Genomic DNA, 20000 nt, shown 5'->3' with positions numbered 1-20000 from the left:
GGCCGGCCTCACATCTTCAAAGAACCAGCCTGGAGCTTCCAGCGGTCAGCCGCACCTTGAATCCGCTCTCCAGCACCTTCCTCGGACTCATGCTCTGCCAAAGTCGGCCTCACATCTTCCAGGAACCAGCCTGGAGCTTCTAGCGGTCAGCCGCACCTTGAATCCGCTCTCAAGCACCTTCCTCGGACTCATGCTCTGCCAAAGTCGGCCTCACATCTTCCAGGAACCAGCCTGGAGCTTCCAGCGGTCAGCCGCACCTTGAATCCGCTCTCCAGCACCTATCTCGGACTCATTCTCCTCCAGGCCGGCCTCACATCTTCAAAGAACCAGCCTGGAGCTTCCAGCGGTCAGCCGCACCTTGAATCCGCTCTCCAGCACCTTCCTCGGACTCATGCTCTGCCAAAGTCGGCCTCACATCTTCCAGGAACCAGCCTGGAGCTTCTAGCGGTCAGCCGCACCTTGAATCCGCTCTCAAGCACCTTCCTCGGACTCATGCTCTGCCAAAGTCGGCCTCACATCTTCCAGGAACCAGCCTGGAGCTTCCAGCGGTCAGCCGCACCTTGAATCCGCTCTCCAGCACCTATCTCGGACTCATTCTCCTCCAGGCCGGCCTCACATCTTCAAAGAACCAGCCTGGAGCTTCCAGCGGTCAGCCGCACCTTGAATCCGCTCTCCAGCACCTTCCTCGGACTCATGCTCTGCCAAAGTCGGCCTCACATCTTCCAGGAACCAGCCTGGAGCTTCTAGCGGTCAGCCGCACCTTGAATCCGCTCTCAAGCACCTTCCTCGGACTCATGCTCTGCCAAAGTCGGCCTCACATCTTCCAGGAACCAGCCTGGAGCTTCCAGCGGTCAGCCGCACCTTGAATCCGCTCTCCAGCACCTATCTCGGACTCATTCTCCTCCAGGCCGGCCTCACATCTTCAAAGAACCAGCCTGGAGCTTCCAGCGGTCAGCCGCACCTTGAATCCGCTCTCCAGCACCTTCCTCGGACTCATGCTCTGCCAAAGTCGGCCTCACATCTTCCAGGAACCAGCCTGGAGCTTCTAGCGGTCAGCCGCACCTTGAATCCGCTCTCAAGCACCTTCCTCGGACTCATGCTCTGCCAAAGTCGGCCTCACATCTTCCAGGAACCAGCCTGGAGCTTCCAGCGGTCAGCCGCACCTTGAATCCGCTCTCCAGCACCTATCTCGGACTCATTCTCCTCCAGGCCGGCCTCACATCTTCAAAGAACCAGCCTGGAGCTTCCAGCGGTCAGCCGCACCTTGAATCCGCTCTCCAGCACCTTCCTCGGACTCATGCTCTGCCAAAGTCGGCCTCACATCTTCCAGGAACCAGCCTGGAGCTTCTAGCGGTCAGCCGCACCTTGAATCCGCTCTCAAGCACCTTCCTCGGACTCATGCTCTGCCAAAGTCGGCCTCACATCTTCCAGGAACCAGCCTGGAGCTTCCAGCGGTCAGCCGCACCTTGAATCCGCTCTCCAGCACCTATCTCGGACTCATTCTCCTCCAGGCCGGCCTCACATCTTCAAAGAACCAGCCTGGAGCTTCCAGCGGTCAGCCGCACCTTGAATCCGCTCTCCAGCACCTTCCTCGGACTCATGCTCTGCCAAAGTCGGCCTCACATCTTCCAGGAACCAGCCTGGAGCTTCTAGCGGTCAGCCGCACCTTGAATCCGCTCTCAAGCACCTTCCTCGGACTCATGCTCTGCCAAAGTCGGCCTCACATCTTCCAGGAACCAGCCTGGAGCTTCCAGCGGTCAGCCGCACCTTGAATCCGCTCTCCAGCACCTATCTCGGACTCATTCTCCTCCAGGCCGGCCTCACATCTTCAAAGAACCAGCCTGGAGCTTCCAGCGGTCAGCCGCACCTTGAATCCGCTCTCCAGCACCTTCCTCGGACTCATGCTCTGCCAAAGTCGGCCTCACATCTTCCAGGAACCAGCCTGGAGCTTCTAGCGGTCAGCCGCACCTTGAATCCGCTCTCAAGCACCTTCCTCGGACTCATGCTCTGCCAAAGTCGGCCTCACATCTTCCAGGAACCAGCCTGGAGCTTCCAGCGGTCAGCCGCACCTTGAATCCGCTCTCCAGCACCTATCTCGGACTCATTCTCCTCCAGGCCGGCCTCACATCTTCAAAGAACCAGCCTGGAGCTTCCAGCGGTCAGCCGCACCTTGAATCCGCTCTCAAGCACCTTCCTCGGACTCATGCTCCTCCAGGCCGGCCTCACATCTTCAAAGAACCAGCCTGGAGCTTCCAGCGGTCAGCCGCACCTTGAATCCGCTCTCCAGCACCTATCTCGGACTCATTCTCCTCCAGGCCGGCCTCACATCTTCAAAGAACCAGCCTGGAGCTTCCAGCGGTCAGCCGCACCTTGAATCCGCTCTCAAGCACCTTCCTCGGACTCATGCTCCTCCAGGCCGGCCTCACATCTTCAAAGAACCAGCCTGGAGCTTCCAGCGGTCAGCCGCACCTTGAATCCGCTCTCCAGCACCTATCTCGGACTCATTCTCCTCCAGGCCGGCCTCACATCTTCAAAGAACCAGCCTGGAGCTTCCAGCGGTCAGCCGCGCCTTGAATCCGCTCTCCTGCACCCATCCTCGGACACACGTTCTTGCCTTTGGACCCCTCCTCCAGGAGCCAGGCTGGAGCTTTTGCCCCCTTCCTCCATCATTTCAGGCCGTGGAAAGTGTCATCTTTCGGATTATCAATTCACCGTCCCAGTCTGGTACTCAGATATTTTTCCGAAAACTGGGTTTCTGAAATCGTGCAGATGGTGTTTTCGTCGTCTGCTAATAACCTCGTCGTGTGGGAGAATAGGGGCGGGCCTTGGGCTGACTCGGCCCATCGTCCCCTTTTCCCGTTCTCTGACAGAAATTTTTTCCAACTTTATCACCCCTGGTACTATAAACTTTTTCACCTCTGGTACTATGTGGCACTTAGAAAATTTTCTGAACCGGGATTCTCACCCCTGGTACTTTTTGGCACTCAGAAAATATTTCTCAACCGGGCTTCATGCCCCTGGTACTTTTTGACACTTTGACGTTTTTCTGAACCGGGCTTCATGCCCCTGGTACTTTTTGACACTTTGACGTTTTTCTGAACCGGGCTTCATGCCCCTGGTACTTTTTGACACTTTGACGTTTTTCTGAACTGGGCTTCATGCCCCTGGTACTTTTTGACACTTTGACGTTTTTCTGAACCGGGCTTCATGCCCCTGGTACTTTTTGACACTTTGACGTTTTTCTGAACCGGGCTTCATGCCCCTGGTACTTTTTGACACTTTGACGTTTTTCTGAACCGGGCTTCATGCCCCTGGTACTTTTTGACACTTTGACGTTTTTCTGAACCGGGCTTCATGCCCCTGGTACTTTTTGACACTTTGACGTTTTTCTGAACCGGGCTTCATGCCCCTGGTACTTTTTGACACTTTGGCGTTTTTCTGAACCGGGATAAAGGTCATTTAAAGAGGTGTGTGCATGGTTCCTACTAAGGAGTCTGAACTTGTTCTGGCCCAAGGAAATCACTTTTTAACAAAAATCCGTATTTGGTCTTAACTCGGGAAAAGAAGGCGATTCCTGTGTTTTGATCTCAAAAGAGGCCATTTATCCGGGTTTGTGCAGGTTTATGCATGGAACTTACTTAGAATGGATATATCTCTATGTATATATGAAGGACTAAGGAGTCTGAACTTGTTCTGGCCCAAGGAAATCACTTTTTAACAAAAATCCGTATTTCGTCTTAACTCGGGAAAAGAAGGCGATTCCTGTGTTTTGATCCCAAAAGAGGCCATTTATCCGGGTTTGTGCAGGTTTATGCATGGAACTTACTTAGAATGGATATATCTCTATGTATATATGAAGGACTAAGGAGTCTGAACTTGTTCTGGCCCAAGGAAATCACTTTTTAACAAAAATCCGTATTTCGTCTTAACTCGGGAAAAGAAGGCGATTCCTGTGTTTTGATCTCAAAAGAGGCCATTTATCCGGGTTTGTGCAGGTTTATGCATGGAACTTACTTAGAATGGATATATCTCTATGTATATATGAAGGACTAAGGAGTCTGAACTTGTTCTGGCCCAAGGAAATCACTTTTTAACAAAAATCCGTATTTCGTCTTAACTCGGGAAAAGAAGGCGATTCCTGTGTTTTGATCCCAAAAGAGGCCATTTATCCGGGTTTGTGCAGGTTTATGCATGGAACTTACTTAGAATGGATATATATGTATGTATATATGAAGGACTAAGGAGTCTGAACTTGTTCTGGCCCAAGGAAATCACTTTTTAACAAAAATCCGTATTTCGTCTTAACTCGGGAAAAGAAGGCGATTCCTGTGTTTTGATCCCAAAAGAGGCCATTTATCCGGGTTTGTGCAGGTTTATGCATGGAACTTACTTAGAATGGATATATCTCTATGTATATATGAAGGACTAAGGAGTCTGAACTTGTTCTGGCCCAAGGAAATCATTTTTTAACAAAAATCCGTATTTCGTCTTAACTCGGGAAAAGAAGGCGATTCCTGTGTTTCTTTCAGAAAAGGTCCTTTTTTTGAACTGGGATTCATGCCCAACATCCAGGCTCTCGTGCCCTGCCCACAGACACACATCCAGGCCGAGTTTCAGCACCTCTGCATGGACAGCATTCATGGCTGCTTTCCTCTCCCAACAGCCAGTCTCTCATGCCCTGCCCACAGACACACATCCAGGCCGAGTTTCAGCACCTCTCCTCGGTCCAGTATTCATGGCTGCCGTCCTCTCCCAACAGCCAGTCTCTCATGCCCGGCCCAGAGACACACATCCAGGCCGAGTTTCAGCACCTCTCTTCGGTCAGGCAATCATCCCTGCTCCCCTCTCATAACGTCCAGGCACTCATGCCCTGCGCACAGACAAACAGAACCCAGGCCGAGTTTCAGCACCTCTGCTCGGACAGCATTCACGGCTTTTGTCCTCTCACAGCATCCAGTCTCTCATGCCCTGCGCAATGACACACATCCAGGCCTAGTTTCAGCACCTCTCCTCGGTCAGGAATTCATCCCTGCTCCCCTCTCAGAACATCCAGGCACTCATGCCCTGCGCAATGACACATCCAGGCCGAGTTTCAGCACCTCTCCTCGGTCAGGAATTCATCCCTGCTCCCCTCTCATAACGTCCAGGCACAGACACAGATCCAGGCCGAGTTTCAGCACCTCTCCTCGGTCCAGCATTCATCCCTGCTCCACTCTCATAGCATCCAGGCACTCATGCCCTGCGCACAGACACACATCCTGGCCGAGTTTCAGCACCTCTCCTCGGTCCAGCATTCATCCCTGCTCCACTCTCATAGCATCCAGGCACTCATGCCCTGCGCACAGACACACATCCAGGCCGAGTTTCAGCACCTCTGCTCGGTCCAGCATTCATCCCTGCTCCACTCTCATAGCATCCAGGCACTCATGCCCTGCGCAATGACACATCCAGGCCGAGTTTCAGCACCTCTCCTCGGTCAGGCATTCATCCCTGCTCCCCTCTCACAGCATCCAGGCACTCATGCCCTGCGCACAGACACACACCCAGGCCGAGTTTCAGCACCTCTCCTCGGTCCAGCATTCATCCCTGCTCCCCTCTCAGAACATCCAGGCACTCATGCCCTGCGCAATGACACATCCAGGCCGAGTTTCAGCACCTCTCCTCGGTCCGGCATTCATCCCTGCTCCACTCTCATAGCATCCAGGCACTCATGCCCTGCGCAATGACACATCCAGGCCGAGTTTCAGCACCTCTCCTCGGTCAGGCATTCATCCCTGCTCCCCTCTCAGAACATCCAGGCACTCATGCCCTGCGCACAGACACACATCCTGGCCGAGTTTCAGCACCTCTCCTCGGTCCAGCATTCATCCCTGCTCCACTCTCATAGCATCCAGGCACTCATGCCCTGCGCACAGACACACATCCAGGCCGAGTTTCAGCACCTCTGCTCGGTCCAGCATTCATCCCTGCTCCACTCTCATAGCATCCAGGCACTCATGCCCTGCGCAATGACACATCCAGGCCGAGTTTCAGCACCTCTCCTCGGTCAGGCATTCATCCCTGCTCCCCTCTCACAGCATCCAGGCACTCATGCCCTGCGCACAGTCACACACCCAGGCCGAGTTTCAGCACCTCTCCTCGGTCCAGCATTCATCCCTGCTCCCCTCTCACAGCATCCAGGCACTCATGCCCTGCGCACAGACACACATCCAGGCCGAGTTTCAGCACCTCTCCTCGGTCCAGCATTCATCCCTGCTCCCCTCTCAGAACATCCAGGCACTCATGCCCTGCGCAACGACATCACTCCGCAAAGGAAAGCTTTTGCGGTGTTTCTTTCTCAAAAAAGGCAATTTAAAGAGGTTTAAGCATGGAACCTACTCAGAATGAACATAGACATAACGGACTAAGGAGTCTGAACTTGGTTTGGCCCAAGGAAATCATTTTTTAACAAAAATCCGTATTTCGTCTTAACTCGGGAAAAGAAGGCGATTCCTGGGTTTCTCTCTCAAAAAAGGCCATTTAAAGAGGTTTGTGCATGGAACCTACTCAGAATGAACATAGACATAACGGACTAAGGAGTCTGAACTTGGTTTGGCCCAAGGAAATCATTTTTTAACAAAAATCCGTATTTGGTCTTAACTCGGGAAAAGAAGGCGATTCCTGGGTTTCTTTGTCAAAAAAAGGCCATTTAAAGAGGTTTTGTGCATGGAACCTACTCGGAATGGCTATATATGAAGGACTAAAGAGTCTGAACTTGGTTTGGCCCAAGGAAATCTTTTTTTTTTTACAAAAATCCGTATTTCGTCTTAACTCGGGAAAAGAAGGCGATTCCTGGGTTTCTTTCTCAAACAAGCCGACCCCGGGTTAGGGTTAAGGAGAACCGGGCTCCAGCCCCTCCGGCCGGGTTAGGGTTAGGTTTGGGGCTGGGGCTGGGGTTAGGGTTAAGGAGAACCGGGCTCCATGCCCTCCAGCCGGGTTAGGGTTAGAGCTGGGGTTAGGGTTAAGGAGAACCGGGCTCCAGGCCCTAGGGCCGGTTTGGGGCTGGGGCTGGGGTTAGGGCTAGAGCTGGGGTTAGGGTTAGGGTTGGGGCTGGGGTTAGGGTTAAGGAGAACCGGGCTCCATGCCCTCCAGCCGGGTTAGGGTTAGAGCTGGGGTTAGGGTTGAGGAGAACCGGGCTCCAGGCCCTAGGGCCGGTTTGGGGCTGGGGCTGGGGTTAGGGCTGGAGCTGGGGTTAGGGTTAGGGTTGGGGCTGGGGTTAGGGTTAGGGTTGGGGCTGGGGTTAGGGTTAAGGAGAACCGGGCTCCAGCCCCTCCGGCAGGATCAGGGTTGGGGCTGGGGCTGGGGTTAGGGTTAGGGTTGGAGCTGGGGTTAGGGTTAGGGTTGGGGCTGGGGCTGGGGCTAGGGTTAGGGTTAGGGTTAGGGTTAGGGTTGGGGTTGGGGTTGGGGTTAGGGTTAGGGTTGGGGCTGGGGTTAGGGCTGGAGGCAGGGTTTAGGTTGGGTTAGGGTAAGGGCTGGGGCTAGAGTCAGGGCTGGGGCCGGGGCTAGGGCTAGGGTTAAGGAGAACCAGGCTCCAGGCCCTCCATCCACACCTGTGTACCCACACTTAAGCACCCCTCCCCGGCCTAGCCACCCAACCCGCAGCCCCTGGAGCTCCACGCCCCTGGTACTGTAAGACACTTTGAAAAAAAAAAAGGAAAAAGAAAAAGAACCAGGCTCCAGGCCCTCCATCCACACCTGTGTACCCACACTTAAGCACCCCTCCCCGGCCTAGCCACCCAACCCGCAGCCCCTGGAGCTCCACGCCCCTGGTACTGTAAGACACTTTGAAAAAAAAAAAGGAAAAAGAAAAAGAACCAGGCTCCAGGCCCTCCATCCACACCTGTGTACCCACACTTAAGCACCCCTCCCCGGCCTAGCCACCCAACCCGCAGCCCCTGGAGCTCCACGCCCCTGGTACTGTAAGACACTTTGAAAAAAAAAAAGGAAAAAGAAAAAGAACCAGGCTCCAGGCCCTCCATCCACACCTGTGTACCCACACTTAAGCACCCCTCCCCGGCCTAGCCACCCAACCCGCAGCCCCTGGAGCTCCACGCCCCTGGTACTGTAAGACACTTTGAAAAAAAAAAAGGAAAAAGAAAAAGAACCAGGCTCCAGGCCCTCCATCCACACCTGTGTACCCACACTTAAGCACCCCTCCCCGGCCTAGCCACCCAACCCGCAGCCCCTGGAGCTCCACGCCCCTGGTACTGTAAGACACTTTGAAAAAAAAAAAGGAAAAAGAAAAAGAACCAGGCTCCAGGCCCTCCATCCACACCTGTGTACCCACACTTAAGCACCCCTCCCCGGCCTAGCCACCCAACCCGCAGCCCCTGGAGCTCCACGCCCCTGGTACTGTAAGACACTTTGAAAAAAAAAAAGGAAAAAGAAAAAGAACCAGGCTCCAGGCCCTCCATCCACACCTGTGTACCCACACTTAAGCACCCCTCCCCGGCCTAGCCACCCAACCCGCAGCCCCTGGAGCTCCACGCCCCTGGTACTGTAAGACACTTTGAAAAAAAAAAAGGAAAAAGAAAAAGAACCAGGCTCCAGGCCCTCCATCCACACCTGTGTACCCACACTTAAGCACCCCTCCCCGGCCTAGCCACCCAACCCGCAGCCCCTGGAGCTCCACGCCCCTGGTACTGTAAGACACTTTGAAAAAAAAAAAGGAAAAAGAAAAAGAACCAGGCTCCAGGCCCTCCATCCACACCTGTGTACCCACACTTAAGCACCCCTCCCCGGCCTAGCCACCCAACCCGCAGCCCCTGGAGCTCCACGCCCCTGGTACTGTAAGACACTTTGAAAAAAAAAAAGGAAAAAGAAAAAGAACCAGGCTCCAGGCCCTCCATCCACACCTGTGTACCCACACTTAAGCACCCCTCCCCGGCCTAGCCACCCAACCCGCAGCCCCTGGAGCTCCACGCCCCTGGTACTATAAACTTTTTCACCTCTGGTACTATGTGGCACTTAGAAAATTTTCTGAACCGGGATTCTCACCCCTGGTACTTTTTGGCACTCAGAAAATATTTCTCAACCGGGCTTCATGCCCCTGGTACTTTTTGACACTTTGACGTTTTTCTGAACCGGGCTTCATGCCCCTGGTACTTTTTGACACTTTGACGTTTTTCTGAACCGGGCTTCATGCCCCTGGTACTTTTTGACACTTTGACGTTTTTCTGAACTGGGCTTCATGCCCCTGGTACTTTTTGACACTTTGACGTTTTTCTGAACCGGGCTTCATGCCCCTGGTACTTTTTGACACTTTGACGTTTTTCTGAACCGGGCTTCATGCCCCTGGTACTTTTTGACACTTTGACGTTTTTCTGAACCGGGCTTCATGCCCCTGGTACTTTTTGACACTTTGACGTTTTTCTGAACCGGGCTTCATGCCCCTGGTACTTTTTGACACTTTGACGTTTTTCTGAACCGGGCTTCATGCCCCTGGTACTTTTTGACACTTTGGCGTTTTTCTGAACCGGGATAAAGGTCATTTAAAGAGGTGTGTGCATGGTTCCTACTAAGGAGTCTGAACTTGTTCTGGCCCAAGGAAATCACTTTTTAACAAAAATCCGTATTTGGTCTTAACTCGGGAAAAGAAGGCGATTCCTGTGTTTTGATCTCAAAAGAGGCCATTTATCCGGGTTTGTGCAGGTTTATGCATGGAACTTACTTAGAATGGATATATCTCTATGTATATATGAAGGACTAAGGAGTCTGAACTTGTTCTGGCCCAAGGAAATCACTTTTTAACAAAAATCCGTATTTCGTCTTAACTCGGGAAAAGAAGGCGATTCCTGTGTTTTGATCCCAAAAGAGGCCATTTATCCGGGTTTGTGCAGGTTTATGCATGGAACTTACTTAGAATGGATATATCTCTATGTATATATGAAGGACTAAGGAGTCTGAACTTGTTCTGGCCCAAGGAAATCACTTTTTAACAAAAATCCGTATTTCGTCTTAACTCGGGAAAAGAAGGCGATTCCTGTGTTTTGATCTCAAAAGAGGCCATTTATCCGGGTTTGTGCAGGTTTATGCATGGAACTTACTTAGAATGGATATATCTCTATGTATATATGAAGGACTAAGGAGTCTGAACTTGTTCTGGCCCAAGGAAATCACTTTTTAACAAAAATCCGTATTTCGTCTTAACTCGGGAAAAGAAGGCGATTCCTGTGTTTTGATCCCAAAAGAGGCCATTTATCCGGGTTTGTGCAGGTTTATGCATGGAACTTACTTAGAATGGATATATATGTATGTATATATGAAGGACTAAGGAGTCTGAACTTGTTCTGGCCCAAGGAAATCACTTTTTAACAAAAATCCGTATTTCGTCTTAACTCGGGAAAAGAAGGCGATTCCTGTGTTTTGATCCCAAAAGAGGCCATTTATCCGGGTTTGTGCAGGTTTATGCATGGAACTTACTTAGAATGGATATATCTCTATGTATATATGAAGGACTAAGGAGTCTGAACTTGTTCTGGCCCAAGGAAATCATTTTTTAACAAAAATCCGTATTTCGTCTTAACTCGGGAAAAGAAGGCGATTCCTGTGTTTCTTTCAGAAAAGGTCCTTTTTTTGAACTGGGATTCATGCCCAACATCCAGGCTCTCGTGCCCTGCCCACAGACACACATCCAGGCCGAGTTTCAGCACCTCTGCATGGACAGCATTCATGGCTGCTTTCCTCTCCCAACAGCCAGTCTCTCATGCCCTGCCCACAGACACACATCCAGGCCGAGTTTCAGCACCTCTCCTCGGTCCAGTATTCATGGCTGCCGTCCTCTCCCAACAGCCAGTCTCTCATGCCCGGCCCAGAGACACACATCCAGGCCGAGTTTCAGCACCTCTCTTCGGTCAGGCAATCATCCCTGCTCCCCTCTCATAACGTCCAGGCACTCATGCCCTGCGCACAGACAAACAGAACCCAGGCCGAGTTTCAGCACCTCTGCTCGGACAGCATTCACGGCTTTTGTCCTCTCACAGCATCCAGTCTCTCATGCCCTGCGCAATGACACACATCCAGGCCTAGTTTCAGCACCTCTCCTCGGTCAGGAATTCATCCCTGCTCCCCTCTCAGAACATCCAGGCACTCATGCCCTGCGCAATGACACATCCAGGCCGAGTTTCAGCACCTCTCCTCGGTCAGGAATTCATCCCTGCTCCCCTCTCATAACGTCCAGGCACAGACACAGATCCAGGCCGAGTTTCAGCACCTCTCCTCGGTCCAGCATTCATCCCTGCTCCACTCTCATAGCATCCAGGCACTCATGCCCTGCGCACAGACACACATCCTGGCCGAGTTTCAGCACCTCTCCTCGGTCCAGCATTCATCCCTGCTCCACTCTCATAGCATCCAGGCACTCATGCCCTGCGCACAGACACACATCCAGGCCGAGTTTCAGCACCTCTGCTCGGTCCAGCATTCATCCCTGCTCCACTCTCATAGCATCCAGGCACTCATGCCCTGCGCAATGACACATCCAGGCCGAGTTTCAGCACCTCTCCTCGGTCAGGCATTCATCCCTGCTCCCCTCTCACAGCATCCAGGCACTCATGCCCTGCGCACAGACACACACCCAGGCCGAGTTTCAGCACCTCTCCTCGGTCCAGCATTCATCCCTGCTCCCCTCTCAGAACATCCAGGCACTCATGCCCTGCGCAATGACACATCCAGGCCGAGTTTCAGCACCTCTCCTCGGTCCGGCATTCATCCCTGCTCCACTCTCATAGCATCCAGGCACTCATGCCCTGCGCAATGACACATCCAGGCCGAGTTTCAGCACCTCTCCTCGGTCAGGCATTCATCCCTGCTCCCCTCTCAGAACATCCAGGCACTCATGCCCTGCGCACAGACACACATCCTGGCCGAGTTTCAGCACCTCTCCTCGGTCCAGCATTCATCCCTGCTCCACTCTCATAGCATCCAGGCACTCATGCCCTGCGCACAGACACACATCCAGGCCGAGTTTCAGCACCTCTGCTCGGTCCAGCATTCATCCCTGCTCCACTCTCATAGCATCCAGGCACTCATGCCCTGCGCAATGACACATCCAGGCCGAGTTTCAGCACCTCTCCTCGGTCAGGCATTCATCCCTGCTCCCCTCTCACAGCATCCAGGCACTCATGCCCTGCGCACAGTCACACACCCAGGCCGAGTTTCAGCACCTCTCCTCGGTCCAGCATTCATCCCTGCTCCCCTCTCACAGCATCCAGGCACTCATGCCCTGCGCACAGACACACATCCAGGCCGAGTTTCAGCACCTCTCCTCGGTCCAGCATTCATCCCTGCTCCCCTCTCAGAACATCCAGGCACTCATGCCCTGCGCAACGACATCACTCCGCAAAGGAAAGCTTTTGCGGTGTTTCTTTCTCAAAAAAGGCAATTTAAAGAGGTTTAAGCATGGAACCTACTCAGAATGAACATAGACATAACGGACTAAGGAGTCTGAACTTGGTTTGGCCCAAGGAAATCATTTTTTAACAAAAATCCGTATTTCGTCTTAACTCGGGAAAAGAAGGCGATTCCTGGGTTTCTCTCTCAAAAAAGGCCATTTAAAGAGGTTTGTGCATGGAACCTACTCAGAATGAACATAGACATAACGGACTAAGGAGTCTGAACTTGGTTTGGCCCAAGGAAATCATTTTTTAACAAAAATCCGTATTTGGTCTTAACTCGGGAAAAGAAGGCGATTCCTGGGTTTCTTTGTCAAAAAAAGGCCATTTAAAGAGGTTTTGTGCATGGAACCTACTCGGAATGGCTATATATGAAGGACTAAAGAGTCTGAACTTGGTTTGGCCCAAGGAAATCTTTTTTTTTTTACAAAAATCCGTATTTCGTCTTAACTCGGGAAAAGAAGGCGATTCCTGGGTTTCTTTCTCAAACAAGCCGACCCCGGGTTAGGGTTAAGGAGAACCGGGCTCCAGCCCCTCCGGCCGGGTTAGGGTTAGGTTTGGGGCTGGGGCTGGGGTTAGGGTTAAGGAGAACCGGGCTCCATGCCCTCCAGCCGGGTTAGGGTTAGAGCTGGGGTTAGGGTTAAGGAGAACCGGGCTCCAGGCCCTAGGGCCGGTTTGGGGCTGGGGCTGGGGTTAGGGCTAGAGCTGGGGTTAGGGTTAGGGTTGGGGCTGGGGTTAGGGTTAAGGAGAACCGGGCTCCATGCCCTCCAGCCGGGTTAGGGTTAGAGCTGGGGTTAGGGTTGAGGAGAACCGGGCTCCAGGCCCTAGGGCCGGTTTGGGGCTGGGGCTGGGGTTAGGGCTGGAGCTGGGGTTAGGGTTAGGGTTGGGGCTGGGGTTAGGGTTAGGGTTGGGGCTGGGGTTAGGGTTAAGGAGAACCGGGCTCCAGCCCCTCCGGCAGGATCAGGGTTGGGGCTGGGGCTGGGGTTAGGGTTAGGGTTGGAGCTGGGGTTAGGGTTAGGGTTGGGGCTGGGGCTGGGGCTAGGGTTAGGGTTAGGGTTAGGGTTAGGGTTGGGGTTGGGGTTGGGGTTAGGGTTAGGGTTGGGGCTGGGGTTAGGGCTGGAGGCAGGGTTTAGGTTGGGTTAGGGTAAGGGCTGGGGCTAGAGTCAGGGCTGGGGCCGGGGCTAGGGCTAGGGTTAAGGAGAACCAGGCTCCAGGCCCTCCATCCACACCTGTGTACCCACACTTAAGCACCCCTCCCCGGCCTAGCCACCCAACCCGCAGCCCCTGGAGCTCCACGCCCCTGGTACTGTAAGACACTTTGAAAAAAAAAAAGGAAAAAGAAAAAGAACCAGGCTCCAGGCCCTCCATCCACACCTGTGTACCCACACTTAAGCACCCCTCCCCGGCCTAGCCACCCAACCCGCAGCCCCTGGAGCTCCACGCCCCTGGTACTGTAAGACACTTTGAAAAAAAAAAAGGAAAAAGAAAAAGAACCAGGCTCCAGGCCCTCCATCCACACCTGTGTACCCACACTTAAGCACCCCTCCCCGGCCTAGCCACCCAACCCGCAGCCCCTGGAGCTCCACGCCCCTGGTACTGTAAGACACTTTGAAAAAAAAAAAGGAAAAAGAAAAAGAACCAGGCTCCAGGCCCTCCATCCACACCTGTGTACCCACACTTAAGCACCCCTCCCCGGCCTAGCCACCCAACCCGCAGCCCCTGGAGCTCCACGCCCCTGGTACTGTAAGACACTTTGAAAAAAAAAAAGGAAAAAGAAAAAGAACCAGGCTCCAGGCCCTCCATCCACACCTGTGTACCCACACTTAAGCACCCCTCCCCGGCCTAGCCACCCAACCCGCAGCCCCTGGAGCTCCACGCCCCTGGTACTGTAAGACACTTTGAAAAAAAAAAAGGAAAAAGAAAAAGAACCAGGCTCCAGGCCCTCCATCCACACCTGTGTACCCACACTTAAGCACCCCTCCCCGGCCTAGCCACCCAACCCGCAGCCCCTGGAGCTCCACGCCCCTGGTACTGTAAGACACTTTGAAAAAAAAAAAGGAAAAAGAAAAAGAACCAGGCTCCAGGCCCTCCATCCACACCTGTGTACCCACACTTAAGCACCCCTCCCCGGCCTAGCCACCCAACCCGCAGCCCCTGGAGCTCCACGCCCCTGGTACTGTAAGACACTTTGAAAAAAAAAAAGGAAAAAGAAAAAGAACCAGGCTCCAGGCCCTCCATCCACACCTGTGTACCCACACTTAAGCACCCCTCCCCGGCCTAGCCACCCAACCCGCAGCCCCTGGAGCTCCACGCCCCTGGTACTGTAAGACACTTTGAAAAAAAAAAAGGAAAAAGAAAAAGAACCAGGCTCCAGGCCCTCCATCCACACCTGTGTACCCACACTTAAGCACCCCTCCCCGGCCTAGCCACCCAACCCGCAGCCCCTGGAGCTCCACGCCCCTGGTACTGTAAGACACTTTGAAAAAAAAAAAGGAAAAAGAAAAAGAACCAGGCTCCAGGCCCTCCATCCACACCTGTGTACCCACACTTAAGCACCCCTCCCCGGCCTAGCCACCCAACCCGCAGCCCCTGGAGCTCCACGCCCCTGGTACTATAAACTTTTTCACCTCTGGTACTATGTGGCACTTAGAAAATTTTCTGAACCGGGATTCTCACCCCTGGTACTTTTTGGCACTCAGAAAATATTTCTCAACCGGGCTTCATGCCCCTGGTACTTTTTGACACTTTGACGTTTTTCTGAACCGGGCTTCATGCCCCTGGTACTTTTTGACACTTTGACGTTTTTCTGAACCGGGCTTCATGCCCCTGGTACTTTTTGACACTTTGACGTTTTTCTGAACTGGGCTTCATGCCCCTGGTACTTTTTGACACTTTGACGTTTTTCTGAACCGGGCTTCATGCCCCTGGTACTTTTTGACACTTTGACGTTTTTCTGAACCGGGCTTCATGCCCCTGGTACTTTTTGACACTTTGACGTTTTTCTGAACCGGGCTTCATGCCCCTGGTACTTTTTGACACTTTGACGTTTTTCTGAACCGGGCTTCATGCCCCTGGTACTTTTTGACACTTTGACGTTTTTCTGAACCGGGCTTCATGCCCCTGGTACTTTTTGACACTTTGGCGTTTTTCTGAACCGGGATAAAGGTCATTTAAAGAGGTGTGTGCATGGTTCCTACTAAGGAGTCTGAACTTGTTCTGGCCCAAGGAAATCACTTTTTAACAAAAATCCGTATTTGGTCTTAACTCGGGAAAAGAAGGCGATTCCTGTGTTTTGATCTCAAAAGAGGCCATTTATCCGGGTTTGTGCAGGTTTATGCATGGAACTTACTTAGAATGGATATATCTCTATGTATATATGAAGGACTAAGGAGTCTGAACTTGTTCTGGCCCAAGGAAATCACTTTTTAACAAAAATCCGTATTTCGTCTTAACTCGGGAAAAGAAGGCGATTCCTGTGTTTTGATCCCAAAAGAGGCCATTTATCCGGGTTTGTGCAGGTTTATGCATGGAACTTACTTAGAATGGATATATCTCTATGTATATATGAAGGACTAAGGAGTCTGAACTTGTTCTGGCCCAAGGAAATCACTTTTTAACAAAAATCCGTATTTCGTCTTAACTCGGGAAAAGAAGGCGATTCCTGTGTTTTGATCTCAAAAGAGGCCATTTATCCGGGTTTGTGCAGGTTTATGCATGGAACTTACTTAGAATGGATATATCTCTATGTATATATGAAGGACTAAGGAGTCTGAACTTGTTCTGGCCCAAGGAAATCACTTTTTAACAAAAATCCGTATTTCGTCTTAACTCGGGAAAAGAAGGCGATTCCTGTGTTTTGATCCCAAAAGAGGCCATTTATCCGGGTTTGTGCAGGTTTATGCATGGAACTTACTTAGAATGGATATATATGTATGTATATATGAAGGACTAAGGAGTCTGAACTTGTTCTGGCCCAAGGAAATCACTTTTTAACAAAAATCCGTATTTCGTCTTAACTCGGGAAAAGAAGGCGATTCCTGTGTTTTGATCCCAAAAGAGGCCATTTATCCGGGTTTGTGCAGGTTTATGCATGGAACTTACTTAGAATGGATATATCTCTATGTATATATGAAGGACTAAGGAGTCTGAACTTGTTCTGGCCCAAGGAAATCATTTTTTAACAAAAATCCGTATTTCGTCTTAACTCGGGAAAAGAAGGCGATTCCTGTGTTTCTTTCAGAAAAGGTCCTTTTTTTGAACTGGGATTCATGCCCAACATCCAGGCTCTCGTGCCCTGCCCACAGACACACATCCAGGCCGAGTTTCAGCACCTCTGCATGGACAGCATTCATGGCTGCTTTCCTCTCCCAACAGCCAGTCTCTCATGCCCTGCCCACAGACACACATCCAGGCCGAGTTTCAGCACCTCTCCTCGGTCCAGTATTCATGGCTGCCGTCCTCTCCCAACAGCCAGTCTCTCATGCCCGGCCCAGAGACACACATCCAGGCCGAGTTTCAGCACCTCTCTTCGGTCAGGCAATCATCCCTGCTCCCCTCTCATAACGTCCAGGCACTCATGCCCTGCGCACAGACAAACAGAACCCAGGCCGAGTTTCAGCACCTCTGCTCGGACAGCATTCACGGCTTTTGTCCTCTCACAGCATCCAGTCTCTCATGCCCTGCGCAATGACACACATCCAGGCCTAGTTTCAGCACCTCTCCTCGGTCAGGAATTCATCCCTGCTCCCCTCTCAGAACATCCAGGCACTCATGCCCTGCGCAATGACACATCCAGGCCGAGTTTCAGCACCTCTCCTCGGTCAGGAATTCATCCCTGCTCCCCTCTCATAACGTCCAGGCACAGACACAGATCCAGGCCGAGTTTCAGCACCTCTCCTCGGTCCAGCATTCATCCCTGCTCCACTCTCATAGCATCCAGGCACTCATGCCCTGCGCACAGACACACATCCTGGCCGAGTTTCAGCACCTCTCCTCGGTCCAGCATTCATCCCTGCTCCACTCTCATAGCATCCAGGCACTCATGCCCTGCGCACAGACACACATCCAGGCCGAGTTTCAGCACCTCTGCTCGGTCCAGCATTCATCCCTGCTCCACTCTCATAGCATCCAGGCACTCATGCCCTGCGCAATGACACATCCAGGCCGAGTTTCAGCACCTCTCCTCGGTCAGGCATTCATCCCTGCTCCCCTCTCACAGCATCCAGGCACTCATGCCCTGCGCACAGACACACACCCAGGCCGAGTTTCAGCACCTCTCCTCGGTCCAGCATTCATCCCTGCTCCCCTCTCAGAACATCCAGGCACTCATGCCCTGCGCAATGACACATCCAGGCCGAGTTTCAGCACCTCTCCTCGGTCCGGCATTCATCCCTGCTCCACTCTCATAGCATCCAGGCACTCATGCCCTGCGCAATGACACATCCAGGCCGAGTTTCAGCACCTCTCCTCGGTCAGGCATTCATCCCTGCTCCCCTCTCAGAACATCCAGGCACTCATGCCCTGCGCACAGACACACATCCTGGCCGAGTTTCAGCACCTCTCCTCGGTCCAGCATTCATCCCTGCTCCACTCTCATAGCATCCAGGCACTCATGCCCTGCGCACAGACACACATCCAGGCCGAGTTTCAGCACCTCTGCTCGGTCCAGCATTCATCCCTGCTCCACTCTCATAGCATCCAGGCACTCATGCCCTGCGCAATGACACATCCAGGCCGAGTTTCAGCACCTCTCCTCGGTCAGGCATTCATCCCTGCTCCCCTCTCACAGCATCCAGGCACTCATGCCCTGCGCACAGTCACACACCCAGGCCGAGTTTCAGCACCTCTCCTCGGTCCAGCATTCATCCCTGCTCCCCTCTCACAGCATCCAGGCACTCATGCCCTGCGCACAGACACACATCCAGGCCGAGTTTCAGCACCTCTCCTCGGTCCAGCATTCATCCCTGCTCCCCTCTCAGAACATCCAGGCACTCATGCCCTGCGCAACGACATCACTCCGCAAAGGAAAGCTTTTGCGGTGTTTCTTTCTCAAAAAAGGCAATTTAAAGAGGTTTAAGCATGGAACCTACTCAGAATGAACATAGACATAACGGACTAAGGAGTCTGAACTTGGTTTGGCCCAAGGAAATCATTTTTTAACAAAAATCCGTATTTCGTCTTAACTCGGGAAAAGAAGGCGATTCCTGGGTTTCTCTCTCAAAAAAGGCCATTTAAAGAGGTTTGTGCATGGAACCTACTCAGAATGAACATAGACATAACGGACTAAGGAGTCTGAACTTGGTTTGGCCCAAGGAAATCATTTTTTAACAAAAATCCGTATTTGGTCTTAACTCGGGAAAAGAAGGCGATTCCTGGGTTTCTTTGTCAAAAAAAGGCCATTTAAAGAGGTTTTGTGCATGGAACCTACTCGGAATGGCTATATATGAAGGACTAAAGAGTCTGAACTTGGTTTGGCCCAAGGAAATCTTTTTTTTTTTACAAAAATCCGTATTTCGTCTTAACTCGGGAAAAGAAGGCGATTCCTGGGTTTCTTTCTCAAACAAGCCGACCCCGGGTTAGGGTTAAGGAGAACCGGGCTCCAGCCCCTCCGGCCGGGTTAGGGTTAGGTTTGGGGCTGGGGCTGGGGTTAGGGTTAAGGAGAACCGGGCTCCATGCCCTCCAGCCGGGTTAGGGTTAGAGCTGGGGTTAGGGTTAAGGAGAACCGGGCTCCAGGCCCTAGGGCCGGTTTGGGGCTGGGGCTGGGGTTAGGGCTAGAGCTGGGGTTAGGGTTAGGGTTGGGGCTGGGGTTAGGGTTAAGGAGAACCGGGCTCCATGCCCTCCAGCCGGGTTAGGGTTAGAGCTGGGGTTAGGGTTGAGGAGAACCGGGCTCCAGGCCCTAGGGCCGGTTTGGGGCTGGGGCTGGGGTTAGGGCTGGAGCTGGGGTTAGGGTTAGGGTTGGGGCTGGGGTTAGGGTTAGGGTTGGGGCTGGGGTTAGGGTTAAGGAGAACCGGGCTCCAGCCCCTCCGGCAGGATCAGGGTTGGGGCTGGGGCTGGGGTTAGGGTTAGGGTTGGAGCTGGGGTTAGGGTTAGGGTTGGGGCTGGGGCTGGGGCTAGGGTTAGGGTTAGGGTTAGGGTTAGGGTTGGGGTTGGGGTTGGGGTTAGGGTTAGGGTTGGGGCTGGGGTTAGGGCTGGAGGCAGGGTTTAGGTTGGGTTAGGGTAAGGGCTGGGGCTAGAGTCAGGGCTGGGGCCGGGGCTAGGGCTAGGGTTAAGGAGAACCAGGCTCCAGGCCCTCCATCCACACCTGTGTACCCACACTTAAGCACCCCTCCCCGGCCTAGCCACCCAACCCGCAGCCCCTGGAGCTCCACGCCCCTGGTACTGTAAGACACTTTGAAAAAAAAAAAGGAAAAAGAAAAAGAACCAGGCTCCAGGCCCTCCATCCACACCTGTGTACCCACACTTAAGCACCCCTCCCCGGCCTAGCCACCCAACCCGCAGCCCCTGGAGCTCCACGCCCCTGGTACTGTAAGACACTTTGAAAAAAAAAAAGGAAAAAGAAAAAGAACCAGG

Source organism: Odontesthes bonariensis, unplaced genomic scaffold (assembly GCF_027942865.1).
Source record: "Odontesthes bonariensis isolate fOdoBon6 unplaced genomic scaffold, fOdoBon6.hap1 scaffold_110, whole genome shotgun sequence".
NCBI lineage: Eukaryota > Metazoa > Chordata > Actinopteri > Atheriniformes > Atherinopsidae > Odontesthes > Odontesthes bonariensis.
This window is presented reverse-complemented; position numbering follows the sequence as displayed.